The sequence below is a fragment of the Manis javanica genome, chromosome 13 (genome assembly GCF_040802235.1).
Source record: "Manis javanica isolate MJ-LG chromosome 13, MJ_LKY, whole genome shotgun sequence".
NCBI lineage: Eukaryota > Metazoa > Chordata > Mammalia > Pholidota > Manidae > Manis > Manis javanica.
The window spans coordinates 95,422,365-95,436,969 of NC_133168.1; the positions used below are offsets into that span (position 1 = coordinate 95,422,365).

The 14,605-nt window shown below is 47.0% G+C and overlaps 1 long non-coding RNA gene across 2 annotated transcripts; it reads left to right on the forward strand.

Annotated features, from left to right (window-relative positions):
* The first annotated feature begins 4,813 nt into the window (after window positions 1-4,813).
* Window positions 4,814-10,433, forward strand: LOC108399681 (uncharacterized). Of its 2 annotated transcripts, XR_012124526.1 has the most exons (4): window positions 4,814-5,219; window positions 5,512-5,592; window positions 6,816-6,964; window positions 9,071-10,433. It is a non-coding gene; the product is annotated as an uncharacterized lncRNA (long non-coding RNA). The 2 variants fall into 2 exon arrangements; XR_012124525.1 differs by lacking the exon at window positions 4,814-5,219 and having other exon boundaries at window positions 5,227-5,592.
* Window positions 10,434-14,605: the final 4,172 nt, after the last annotated feature.

Genomic DNA, 14,605 nt, shown 5'->3' on the forward strand with positions numbered 1-14,605 from the left:
TCATTCACAAGACTATTATGAGGGTAACAAGGAGCCCTAATTTTTTTTTTTTAGTTGTGTGTGTTTTATTATAAATTATATAAGAAAATAATATAGTGTGTGTGTGTATATATATATACTGAAATATATATGTATGAAATATACATTAGAAAATATACATAATAATTTGCTACTTAACCATTTTTTAATAGTCCCTGTGCTGTACTTTACATCTCCATTAATTATTTATTTTTTAACCGGAAGGTTTATACCTCTTAATCCCCTTCACGTATTTACCCACATTCGCACTCCTCGCCCATGGATCATGAGCCTGTTTTGTCTGTTCTTTTGCTTTGTTTATTAGATTCCACATATGAGTGAGATCATACAGTATTTGTCTCTGTCTGGCTTACTTCACTTAGCATAATACCCTCTAGGGCCATCCATGTTGTCACAAATGGGAGGATCTACTTTTTTATAGAGGAGTAATACCCCATTGCATACATGTACCGCCTCTTCTTTATCCATTCATCTATTGACTGGCACTTAGGTTGCCCATATCGTGACTATTGTAAATAATGCTGCAATGAGCACAGGGTGTGTATATCTCTTCAAAGTGGTGTTTTGGTTTTCTTCAGATTAAATACCCAGAATTGGGGTTGCTGGATCATAATGGTAGTTCTGTTTTTTACTTTTTTGAGAAACCTCCATATTGCCTTCCACAGCACCTACACCAATTTACCTTCCCACCAACAGTGTCCAAGGGTTCTCTCTTCTCCACGCCCTCACCAACACGTTATTTCTTGTCTTTCTGATACCAGGCAATCTGACTAGTGTGAGTTGATACCTCTTTGTGGTCCTGATTAGCATTGCTCTGATGATTAGCCACGTGGAACCTTTTCATGTGCCTGTTGGCCATCTGGATGTCTTTGGGAAAATGTCTGTTCACATCCTCTGCCCGTTTTCTCTTGTTTCTTGTGGGAGGCCTGTATCGCCATGAACTTCCCTCTTAGAACTGCTCTGCAGCGTCCTACAAGCTTTGTAAAGTCGTGTTTCCATGTTCATTTGCCCCAAGGTCCTGTGTTTTCCTCTTTGATTTCTTCATTGACCCGTTGGTTGGTTAGCGGCAAAGTTTGGTGTTCATGTGTTTGCGTTTTTCTTGTAAATGATTTCTAGTTTCATACTGTTGTGGTTGGCAAAGATGCTTGATATGATTTCAATCTTCTTGAATGTATTGAGACCTGTTTTATGGGCTAACATGTGATCTCTCTTGGAGAATGTTCCATGGGCACTTGGTCACACTGCTGTCAACCGTCCCCACTATCCAGCCCCAGAGCTCATTTCCTGTAAAACCAAAACTCTGTCCCTAAGAAACAGAAACTCCCCAGCCCCTCCCCCAGCCCCTGTACCCACCATCCACTTTTTGTCTCTGAGGATGTGACTCCTCTGGGGACCTCCTGGGAGTGGGATCAGGCAGGATCTGTCCTTCTGTGTCTGGCCTGTGTCACTGAGCACAGTGTCCCCAAGGTCCATCCATGTTACATCAAGCATCAGTATTTCCTTTTTATGGCTGAATAATATTCCATTGTGTGGCTATACCACATTTTGTTTATCCACTTATCCATCGATGGACACTGGGTTGCTTCCACTTTTTGGCCATTGTGAATCATGCTGCTGTGAATATGGGGTGCAAATATCCAACCAAGTCCCTCCTTTGATTATGGACCCAGAAATAAAATCACTAATTCATATAGTAATTCTAGGTTTAACTTTTTGAGGAACTGTCCGGCTCTTTCCCACAGGGGCCGCACTGTTTTATGTTCCCACCAGCCATGCACGTGGGTAGCCTTAGAGGGTTTTTGAGCAGAGAATCAGAATATTTCAAGAGGCAATAGTCAGATCTGAGTTTGCAGAAGGGAGTGGATCGAAGGACCAAGGAGAGATGATGAAGCCTAAATTAGGGCAGCAGACACCGGGGCAGTGAGGAGGGGACAACACCCAAGAAACACATGAGAGAAAATTTGGCAGAACACAGATGCTGATACGCAGTGGGGGACCAGGCAGGGGACGTGGAGGAGGACAAGGGTACCTTGGCATAGATGACTGCGGAGGGGCATCTTTAAGGAGCAGGGGCAGGGGGCGGCTGGGTTCCGTTATTGAGCACATGGAGTTTGAGGGGTCAGAGGGGCCCTCTCGGGGAAGACATGGGATGGGAGATTCAGAGTGAGATTAGCACTGGGAAGAAGTCTGAACCAGCGGGGGTGGGTTGAGCCCCCTAGCTGCGGTGACTGCAGGTTTGGGGAGCACCGCTCCTCAAGGGGAGCTCAGGTGGAGCTGGAGACGTGCTGGAGCTTCCCAGAGGCCCCAGGTACTTTGCTCTCCCAGACTGGGAGGCCTTAATGCGGGCATTTACTGCTCAGGACTCCGGAGGCTCCAAGTCCAAGTCCAAGTGTGGGCGGGGTTGCTTCCTTCTGAGGCGTCTCTCCTGGGTTCATAGATGCTGTCTTCTCTCTGGGTCTTCACGTGGTTTTCCCTCTGTGCCTCTGTGTCCTAATCTCGTCTTATAAGCACACCAGTCAGATCGGATCAGAGCCCAACCTGAGGACCTCATTTTCCTCAGTCATTTCTGTAAAGACCCTGTCTCCAAATGTAGTCATGCCCTGAGGTTCTGGGGTGTCTTGGCCCGTTTGGACCGCTATAACAAAGTACCATGGAGGGGGTGGGTTATAAACAACAAAAATGTGCATCTCATGGTTCTGCAGGCTGGACGTCTGAGACCAAGCTGTCAACGTGAGTTCTGGGGTGCAAACTGCTGACTTGTATCCTCACTTTGCAGAGAAAGCGGTATCTGAAGTCTCTTTTACAAGGACAATAACCCCAATTAGCGAAGGCCCCACCCTCCTGACCCAATTACCTCCCAAACGCCGCCTCTGATACCATCACATTGGGGGTTAGGATTTCAACATAGGACTTTGGGGCAGGGTGGGGTGGATGCACGCCTTCAGTCAGTTGAAGAGGGGTTAGAACTTCCACATATGCGTGTGGGGTTACACAGTTCAGACCATCGCCGCAGCAAAAATATTTCTGCGTGGTGAGGTGGTGAAGAGCACAGGAGTCAGACCGCCTGGTTCAAATGCCCATTTCTTCTAATTCCTAGATTTCCTGAGCAAGAGACCTGGCTTTTCTGAGCTTTGCCTCTTGTATGAGTTTCCTACTGATGGTGTAACTAATTGCTACAAACTCGGTGGCTTAAAATGACACACACTTACTATCTTACAATGCTGGGGGCCAAGTCCCGAGTGGGTCACACCAGGCTAACATCACGGTGTCTTCAGGGCTGTGTTCCTCCTGGGGGAGCTGGGGGAGAGTCTGTTCTGTTGCCTTTTATAGCTTCTGGAGGCACCTGCACTCCCTGGCTCGTGGCCCCTTCCTCCTCCTTCAAAGCCAGCAGAGGGCAGTTGGATTTTTCTCCCACCGTATCACACTGGCCCCTGCTTCCATCACCCAGCTCCTCCTCTAACCGTCTGGCCTCCTCTTATAAGGACTTCTGTGATGACATCGGGCCGCCCGGGTAAGCCAGGATCATCTCCCATCTCAAGATTCTAAATTTAATCACATCTGCAAAGTCCCTTTTGCCACATAAGGTGACATATGCACAGGTTCTGGGGATTCGGACTTGGGCGTATTTGGAGGGGGTGAACACACTCTCTCCCAAGTGCATGGGCTGAGCCAATAGAAACCCCTTAAAAAATTATGTTTATTTCTAGGACAATTGATTGATCATTATTGATGTTCACGCCTGGAATGCTGGCCCCTTGAGGGTGAGGAGCTTGGTCTCCTGTATCCTCATTGTTGAATCAATAGCTTCTTCCTCCCGGGGAGCCTGGTCTTGGGGTGTCAGCACCATGGACAGGGAGGTGCTGTCCGAGGTGCTGCCAAGGGCCCCTCTCTGCCCTCCCTGTCCAGCCCCCAACATCACTGCCTTCTCCAGATCTCTAGGATTTGAGGGACACAGGAAGCTGAAAATTCACCCCAAGTTTGTCCCCTGTAGACGTCTCCATCTTCACTGCCTTGCACTCCACCTCACGCATTCTGTTCTTTCTCTTCCTCAGACTCCCCACAGATTCCAGCCCTGAAGGCTCCTGCACTTTGTTCTCTGTGTAACTGAACAAGCCCATTCCCAAATATCGACCTCTCTGAACAGTCTGAAACCAGTGTCTAAAGTACTTCCCCACCCACCCCATTTCCTTGCCTTTAAGTCACGTTCACTACCCACAGTTGTCTTGTTTATTGCTTATAATCTCTCTGTCCGAGACACACTCAATTACAGATTCACTGCAAATACGAGTTCCATCAGCAGAGAAACTGCACAGACCAGCTCCTGGCTCATAGCTGCTGCTCAGTGAATGTGGAATGAGATCAAGCTCTGAAGCTAAAGCAAAGATTGCTGAGATGTCTCCCACTCTCTAGGACTCTTGGAGCGCCCCCCCAAATGAAACCACATAACTTCCCCTGTTCTTCAGGCACACAAGAACACAAGAACAGCAGCAATAACAGTAACAATTAATTTATGGAATCTTTGAATTCTCACAACAGCTCTATGGAGAACATATTGTTGTTATCCCTGTTTTAGAGAAGAAGAAACGGAGGACCAGAGAAGGACATAAGTTACCCAGTTGTTAAGAGATGGAACCACTTACCCACTACCCTGTTCTGTTTCCCCAGGAAGTGGATTTGTTGAGATTTCCATTCTTGGCTGCAGTTCTGGGAGCAACACTTGACCCTTGGAAAAGAAGTCCCCCTCATGGACCTAGGAAGATCCTCTCTGGTCACTAATTAGTGGGGGGCAGGGTGGGGTGACTCTGCCCTGTCTTCTGGGTGACAGTTTTCTCTCCTATGTCTTTTACGTAATTTTAGTTCTTGACTCAAAGGGTTGCTTTGTGATTTAAAGAAAGTGAAACAGCTCTTTACAGGAACGAACACACACACACACACACACACACACACACACCACCACCACCACCACCACCACCACCACCACCACCACACACACACACCCACCCCCACCCCCTTTCCTGGATCCAATTTTGTTCTGCCACCAGGGGCGGTGCTAGAGTGCTGTTTGGGTGTCTGGCCCCTGGATTGGAGACTTCATGGGTGGAGCTTTCTCTGCTGGGCTGGCTCTGGGAGGGTCAAGTGTGCAGCACTTGGCTAACTCCTTACTCTTTTTGTCCTTTATGGTAAACAATGTTTATTGGGGATGGGTGGTGCTTTTTCCATTATAAAATGATTACCAACATGCTGAAGTACATTTGAAAGCAAAGCATAAAGTAAAGGTAATGTGTGTTCATCTGGAAATATACATTCATGATGTATGTTCATTAGAACATTCGGAAGACACAAGAGTATAAAAGAGGAAAGTCATCCGAATTCCACTGCCTAGACATGAATCCTGTTAATATTTTCTCTTTTCCCAGTTTCTTACTTTATATTCAGTTGAAATGTCCCGGTTTTGCTTTTATTGAAACTCAGCTGTGAAAAAAAGATGGACAGATTTGATGACATGAAAACACAAACAAAGACAAAAGACCCAACAGAGCAACAGCCTGGGAGGTACTGTTTGCAACATAAATTATAGGCAAAAATTGATAATTGCTTATGTTTACTGAATGCCATCTGCGAACCAGGCACTATTCTAGGTGCTTTATATATATATATATCAGGTTAATTTAATCCTTAACCCTGTGAAATAGATTCTAACATTATCTTTATTTTACAGATGAGAAACAGAGACACAGAGAGGTTAAATGACTTGCCCAAGGTCACACAGCCAGTAAACAGCAGAGCAGCTTGATCCCTGGGGTTCACACTCTTAACCCCGAGACCATCATGGCTCTTTGGAATAGTCTAAGTTGACACCCAGATGATGTAAACAGTCTAGAAATATAAATAGCAAAAAAAAAGAAAAACAGAACAATGGCAACAGCATGCCTGTTTCACTAGTAATAGGACAAATTTTAGTTTTCATTCTTTAACTTGGCAAACGTTAAAAATTTTGAAAACATCAAGGCTTCCAGAGAATTGGATAAATAAAAAGCATTACGACCCTCTTGCACAGGGGAAGTGTACATTTTTCGGAAGGGAACTTGACTGTGGTCAAAATACTCAAAGCACATAACCTTTGACCCAGCCGCTCTATATCCAACAACTGAGTCCATAAATACATGTGCCTAAAGATGTGTGCTTGCCACAGCCTGGCTTGCCATGATGCCACCGCCTGTAAAAGTGAAACATGGTCACAGAACCCAAGAATGGACTAACAGTTACCAAAGGGAAAGGGACGGGGAGGATGGGTGGGAAGGGAGGGATAAGGGGAGGGAAAAAAGAAAGGGAACATTACGATTAGCATATATAATGAGGGGGGCGGGCACGGGGAGGGCTGTGTAACACAGAGAAGGCAAGTAGTGACTCTATAGCATCTTACTACGCTGATGGACAGAGACTGTAATGGGGTTTGTGGGGGGGGACTTGGTCATGGGGCTGTCTAGTAACCATAATGTTCCTCATGTAATTGTACATTAATGATACCAAAAGAAAAATTGGGGAAAAAACTTCTTTGGGCAGTTCCCCAATTATGAACACACTATATATCAGTTACAAATAAACTAGAATCCATTCCCCCATAAAAAAAAAGTGAAACATGGAAAAATCTCAGCGAGTGACAATAGGGGCATAGTTAGACAATCAGGACAGCCTTCCAGGCTGTTGCTTTGTTGGGTCTTTTGTCTTTGTTCATGTTTTCATGTCATCAAATCTGCCCATCTTTTCTTTCACAGCTGACCACCCCAGACCAGTGATGTGTCCAGCATCGGCTACAGCAGAGTCACAGCAAAGGGACAGACTGGCCATCTCCCTGCCTGGACTCAGTGTCTGCTGCCTACGTCCCAGTTCCCTGAACCACATGTGCACCTGGCTGGACACTGAGGTAAATCCTGGGGACCAGGACAGCAGGGAGGGAAGGGGGGGGTATCGTATGGGAACACTCTGCAGCCGTTACCAACACTGAGACAGACCTATATTCATAACGTGGAAAAATCCCTGGCGTATTGCTCCATGGGAAAAAAAGCCACATGATGTTGTATAGAGCACGACTGCAGGTATGTCAAACATCACAAATGATACACAAGTATCTACATGCATAAGACGCCCTGGAAACCTATTCCAAACAGCTGACAGTGGTTCCCTCATGGGGAGGGTGAGTATTTAAGGGTAAATTTCTGTATTTTCACTTTTCGATCATTTTTAAAGCCCCAGAAAATACCTTGCTGCTAAATATTCCTTTAAAACACGACTCTACCTCCTCTCCTCTGCTACCATGGCTGCTTGATTATTTAACCAATCCTTTCCTGCTGGGCATTTAAGTTGTCTCTAAAGTTTCACTGTTATAAATGAATAGAGATGAACATCCTTATATGTTAATTTTCATGTGATCTATTGTGATAGATCATTTTGGGGAGTGGGCGGACTGACATATTACCAACACCGAATTTTATAATCCATGAACACATGTATCTCTATGTTTATTTTGGCTTTCTTTGATTTCTCTCAATAGTGTTTTCTTATTTTCCATGTACAGGTCTCGCATACATTTTGTAAAATTAATCTGTAAATTTTTCATTGTTTTGAGACGATTGAAAATTGCATTGATTTTTTTCAACTTCCAATTGTCTGTCATTAGTTTGTAGAGATAGAATTCATTTTTTATATATTGACTTTGTATCCCACAACTTTGTTAAACTCATAGTAGGTCTAATAGCCTTCTTGCATATTCTTTATGATTTCTATGTAGATTATCTATCATATTTTACTTTTTTAATTTTTCATTTATTTAGATGAAACTGGAAATTCATCAAAGTTTAGCTTCTTCTTTTCCAATCTGTGTGCTTTTTTATTTCTTTTCTTGCCTTATTGCACTGGCTAGGACCTCCAGTGTTGAATAGAGACAATAAGACCAGACATCTTTGCCTTGTTTCCAATCTTGGGGTAAAATGTTCCATCTCTTGCTATTAACTATATTGTGTCAGCTGTAAGTTTTCACAGGTGCTGTGTATTGAGTAGAGTAAATTTCCTTTTATTCCTAGTTTTCTGATAGGTTTTTTTCAGTATCAGGAGCAAGTGTTGATTTTTTTTGTCAAATGAGTTTTCTATAGTTTTGAGATGATGATTCTCATCTGATTTTTCTTTTCTAATCTTTTGATGTGGCAAGTTGACTGATTTTCAAATGCCAAACCAACCTTGCATTCAGGACAAACCGCACATGACCATGATGTGTTTTCCTTTTTAATGTATTGATGGACCTGTACCCTATTTATGTTGTTAAGGATTGTTTGTGTCTGTATTCATGAAAGATATTAGCCTGTGATTTTCTTTTCTTGTAATGTCCCTATCTGGTTATAGTATCAGGATAATGCTACCCTTATAGAATGAGTTGGGAAGTCTGCCCACCTCGAATATTTTGTAGAAGAGTTTGTGTAGAATCAGTTTTATTTCTTTCTTACATTTTTGTGGAATTCACCAGTGAAGCCATCTGGGAATGGAGTTTTCTTTGCAGGAAGGCTTTTCATCACAAATTCCATTTTTGTACATTGACATGGGACTATTTAGGTTCTCTACTTTTTCTCAAGTAAGGTTTCATAGTTTTGCATTTCAGGGAATTTGCCCCATGCCATGTAAATAGATTTATTGACATAAAGTTGTTCATAAAATTCCCTCATTGCCCTTTTAGTGTCTGAAGGGTCTGTAATGATCTCCCATCTTTTATTCCAATCTGCAAGTGCTTTTCAAGCCTGTGCTTCTGCCACATTTCCTATGGTCCCCTTGGCCAAAATAAATGACATGGCCAAGCCCTGAATCAGTGTGGGAGGGGACTCCAGGAATGGGTGGGAACACGCACATGTGAACAAGTCGGGAGCCGTTACACCAACGATCTTCTACTCGCAGTTCCTCCCTGTGGCAGGTTTCTGCCCCTAAGGAACAGATTCGTTCACATTACTTGCTTAGAGATTTCGTGTGACCTGTTTTATTTATACAGGTGTAACAAGAGTATTGAACGTACATTAAGACTGCTTGCTGAATGGTCTCCCTGTCTACACGTCACCCTGCATCCAGAGCACTCGCACAATTGTAATTAAACAAGTGTATCTTCAGCTGCTCAATGTCTGTGTTCCCACCAGAACATAACCTCCATGAGGACAGACTGTCTTTGTCTGGGTTGAACCCCTGCTCCTAAGACATATTAGATGCTCTGTTAATTCATGCGTTCTAAGTGAAAACCTATAATGCTGTACACCACTCCACACCTTGACAATGACCTTCATGTCCAGGATACATAATTTAACAGGGGAGTTGAGGAACAGTAGGGGGGACAGTGAAATAGCATCCGCAGACGTGAATCCAGTGCCTACTACATGCATGATTCTGCTAAAGGGATAACGCCGTGGCCAGCAGAGCTAGAAGGTCCTGCTGCTCTCAGTAGTGAGCTCCCTGTTCGTGGGAAGAACCAAGGATAGGCTGCACCAGAGGAGACGCACACATGCCTCCCCATACACATGCCCTAGAAACTGCCTTCCCCGAGGTCACTACAGAACACTATGCTCCTGCACCTACCAAGAGTGTGCACTCTGACCTCACGGGGCCTCCAAGCCAACCCCGAATGCAGGAGATCAGCCCCGCCTTCGAGGCACCCTCGCCTCCCTCATTCTTCCTCTCTGGGCCACGTCCTCCAGTCCCCGTCTCATCGCCCAAAGGCTTCAGTTCTGACTTCCGCACAGGCATCCTCAGCCCTAACCATGGTTCTTGAGAGGCTTCCAAGCCATGGCATCTGGGCAGACCGCAGCAGCACAAGACCCCAGAGTCTGTACCCGAGCTGCCTTTTCTAGCATCTCCCTTAGCTGCACCCTTGGGGATGGCCAGGCAGTGGGGAGTCCGCAGGGTGACCCAGAACCTGCGTCTGCGTTGCATCCCCTCCCAGATCCACCAATGTCAGAAAAGCGGCCAGGGTCCCCTTTCCCCTCCACTCACCCCTCAACCCTCCTCCCTGACAGTCACCTTGGTCTTCTTTGCACCTGGCAGGTCCAGGCCTCACTTGATCTGCCCAAAGACCTCCTCCTCGAAGCAGACAGAAAATGTATTCCCCTCAGGGCATGAGATGCATTCCCAACCCTTGAGGTCATCTCTCTCCCCTGACCTAGGTCAGTACGGAGGGAGTGCATGAGGGTGTGTGCGTGCAGATACTACATACTTGTGTTCCCTGGTGTGCTTGTGTGGGTGTTACTGGGGGGCTTTTGAAAATGGCCCAAGTGTGTATTTGTGGATATTTATCAAGTATTTATTTGTGTGTCCCACTGTGCATGTGTGTGTGTGTATAGGAGACTGTCTTTTAGAGCAGTTCCAGGTTTGTGGCAAGATTGAGCAGAAAATACAGATTATCCGTACAGCCCCTGCCTCCCCACTGGAGTGGTACCTTTGTTACGGTCAGTGAACCTGTGTGGACCTGTCACCGTCACCCAGGGTCCAGAGTTGACATTAAGGGTTCCTCTTGGAGTTGTGCGTTCGTGTGTTTGGGCAAACGTGTAATGACACTCATCCCACATCGTGGTGTCATATACAGTATTGTCACTGCTCTGAGAATCCTCTGTGCCCCACCTGTGCATTCCTCCCTCCCCCAACCCCCTGGCGACCACTGATGCTTCTATTACCTCTGTAGCTTCACCTTTTCCAGAATATGTCATGGAGTTAGGAGGCCACAGGCTCCCGCCCTCTCAGATTAACTTCTGTCACTAAGTAATAAGCATTTAAGTTTCCCCCGCGTTATTTCATAGCCTGACAGCTCATTCCCCTGACGAGCTGGCTAATACCCCACTGTCCTCACGCACCGCGGTTTACCTATCCGTCCCCCTACCGAAGGACAGGTGGCTTCCGAGTCCCACTGTGTTTCTGTGGGAGGAGCTGCCCCTCTGGGATTATCGTACATCTGAAGAGGCCCATGGGCACCACCCACCGCGACGTGTCAAAGCTATGAACTCTGGGCTGTCCTTCAGGCCCTGAAACTCAACCTGCCCCCAACGAAACTCGGCCCGCTCCTCCCCCGCACAGCCTGGCCCCTCATCCCACGGCCCCATCGCAGCACAGGACACGCTGCGGTGAAAGGCGGCAACCTGCGCATCTTCCAAGTCTCCTCCCTTCCTCTCCTCGCCACCCACCCCAATCGATCAGCAAGTCCTGCCAAATCTCTCTCCCAAATGCACTCCGAACGCAGGCTCATGGCCCCAGACTCAAAGCCACACCCTCGGATGGCCTTCTGAGTGAAGCTTCCGCGACCCACCTGGCACCAGTAAGGTCACCTAGGGGACAGCCCCGCAAGGTAGCCTGGAAATTCACAGACATGCAGGGACTATGCATGGAACGTTCTCAACTATGTTTCCAAATTTGACTTCATCCCCTGCATGCGTGCGTGGTTTTCAGTGGGGGCGGCTCAGCCTGCTGGGGTCACCTGGCCATGTCCAGAGACCTTTTTTGGCTGCCACAGTTGGAGGGAGGGAGAGCTGATCCTGGCCTCTAGTGGGTAGAGGTCAGGGACTTGCTCAGCATCATACAGTGCACAGGACAGCCCCCTGCGGCAATGAGTGACCTGTCCCCCAACTGTCAAAATAGCTGCAGCTGAGAAACTTGCTCTAAAATGTCTCAAAGTGATCCACAGACCAGCACCAGTCCTGACCTGCTGCTTACCTGTCCAGAGGAGAGAGTATGGAAAGTAGGGAGTGTTTAGAAACTTTGCAGTAACTTGACATAGTGATTTTATGACCATTTGCATGTCTTTGAAATTCTTTTTAATGAATAGAGTTTTCCAGAACAGTTTAAAGTGTACAGAAACATTAAGCAGATTATAAGACAGTTCTCCCAAGACACACAGGCACATCCCCCCCTACTAGTAACATCTCACACTCCAATGGGACATTTTGTTACAATTCATGAGAAGTTTTGATACATTATTAACATTACATACATTACTTTGACACAGTATTAACTGAAGGACATGCTTTATTCAGCTCTATCCAAGGTTTTCCATGAAGTACCTTTATAGGGTCCTGGATCCCACGGGACATTTAGCTGTCTTGGGTTCTTACGCACCTCTTCGGTGGGGCGGTTTCTTGAGTTTTCCTTTGTTCGGTGACCTGGACCGTTTTGAGGCGTGAGGGTCAGGTTTACCAGAAGGCACCTCTCGATGGGAATCTTTCTTCCCTTTTCTGATTCAGCGAGGGTGGTGGGCTTTGGGGCAGGGAGACCACAGAGGCTAAGTGCCACCACCCTGACACCAGGGTACATGATTTGCCATTCCCAGCATCTAATCACGACTGCTCGTGTTGACCTTGATCCCCTAGGCAGGTGGTGGGTGTCTGTCAGCTTTGTCCACTGCTAAGTGACTCCCCTTCCCTCCTTTCCATGCGGCCCAGCTGGGTGGAAGCCGCAGTGCCCAGCTCCACCTGTCCTGGGCGGTGGGGTGTCCATGTGAAGTATTTGGAAGTCTGCATGCCAGGTCCCGGGCCTTCATTTGTTAGGAAATCCAGTCATTTATTTACACCAGTACCGACGTGCAGATATCATGGATATTTATTTTATTATTGGGGCTACAACCCAACACGATATGGGTTTTCTTGCTCAGACTGCTCCAGCTTTGGCCATCGGGAGCTCTCAGCTGGCTCTTGTGTTCCTTTGGCACACTCCCATCCTCACCTGTGCCTTGCTTTCTGGCACCCAGGCATGTCTTCTTCAATTTTATTTTCCTAGACATTCCTTTTCAGTGCATTTGACAGATTAGAGACAAGAAGTGCGCCTTCACTGGAGAGAATTTGAGAGGCTCTACGGTCCAGCTCCAGGGACCTTCCCTGGGCCCGCCATGCTTGCTCCTGCCCCAGGGCCTTTGCCCCTGCCGTGCTCTCTGCCGGGAACGCTATTCCTCCAGCTGTAGCTGTTCCTTTTCATCATGCTTGGCTCTGCCCCATCGCCCTCTCCTTGAAGAAGCTTCCCCTCTCCCGCTAAAGCAGTCCCCGCCCCAGCTGTCTCTAGCACCCTTGCTTTATGATCCTCCCAATAGTCTGTCCCTGTTGAAATGATGTCTTTGATGTATTTTTTTATTGTTATTTTTATTTTTTTTCTGAAGGATCTTTTTTTCTGGAGGATTTTCCTTCCACTTCTGCATTTCTTTTTTATTAAGGTCTCATTGATATACACTCCTATGAGTGTTTCTCATGAAAAACATTGTGGTTACTACATTCACCCGTATTATCAAGTTGCCCCCCGCACCCCATTGCAGTCCCTGTCCCTCAGTGTAGTGAGATGCCACAGAGTCACTACTTGTCTTCTCTGAGCTACACTGTCTTCCCCCATGACCCCCCACACCAAGTGTACTAATCATAATACCCCTCAATCCCCTTCTCCCTCCCTCCCCCCCGCCCTCCCCCACCCCTCCCCTTTGGTAACCGCTAGTCCCTTCTTGGAGTCTGTGCGTCTGCTGCTGTTCTGTTCCTTCAGTTTTGCTTCGTTGTTATTCTCCACAAATGAGGGAAATCATTTGGCACTTGTCTTTCTCCGCCTGCCTGGCTTATTTCACTGAGCATAATACCCTCTAGCTCCATCCGTGTTGTTGCAAATGGTAGCGTTGGTTTCTTCTTATGGCTGAGTCGTATTCCATTGTGTTTATGTGCCATGATGTTCATTGCCTCTAAATGCAGGTGTCATGAGGACAGGGACAGCTCTTGACATACACACCATTTTCTGTTTGTTTTTTTAATTATTTTGAAATGTCTCCCTGAGGCCCCTGGGGGTCTGATAATGATCTTCCTCTACTGGGGCCATACTTAAGAGGGGCCACCAGGGACACCGTGTGCCTGGAGAGAACAAAAACAGTGGCCCTATGGAGATCCCATCACTATAGCTCGCTGTGAGCTGAACATACAGAGGGGACCCCACCTTCCTCTGCTTGGAGACCCCCACAACCACAGGCCTCATCCAACTGCATTTGAGGGTCGTGATAGTTTAGAGAACGTGGGCCAGCCTCAGAATGGAAGAGCGGAATAATGGTCTGGCAGGACCTGGGCTCAAAGCCTCCTCCCATCTTGCCATGTGGCTCCAGGACTCTTAGCCTCAATGTTTTGCTTCTGTAAGATGGGTGCAATACCCACCATGCCGCGGGTGAGGATTAAGTGAGTGTGCTGGGCACACGATACTCTCAAAAGTGATGCCTGCTGGTACGATGCCCCAAGTGCACACACACACAGAATTGTGCAGGTGATATTTTTAGAGGTTCAAACACTCCCTCAAGTCTAGTCCTGAACACATGACCTACGAACCCTCTATGTCATCCCCACCCCCAGCTTAATAACCAGGACCTAATGAGCTGGGAGGCCTGAGAACCCAGGCGAGGGAGGAGGCGGGAAGGGAGGGCTGGGGCCGTGGGCGCTGCAGGGAGGGGGCCGCCCTGTGCGCACAGGGAGCCACTGTGTCTGGAGCTGTCTGAGCCCCAGGAACAAGCCCCCGAGGGCCAGGTGGGACCTGATTCCAGCCAGTC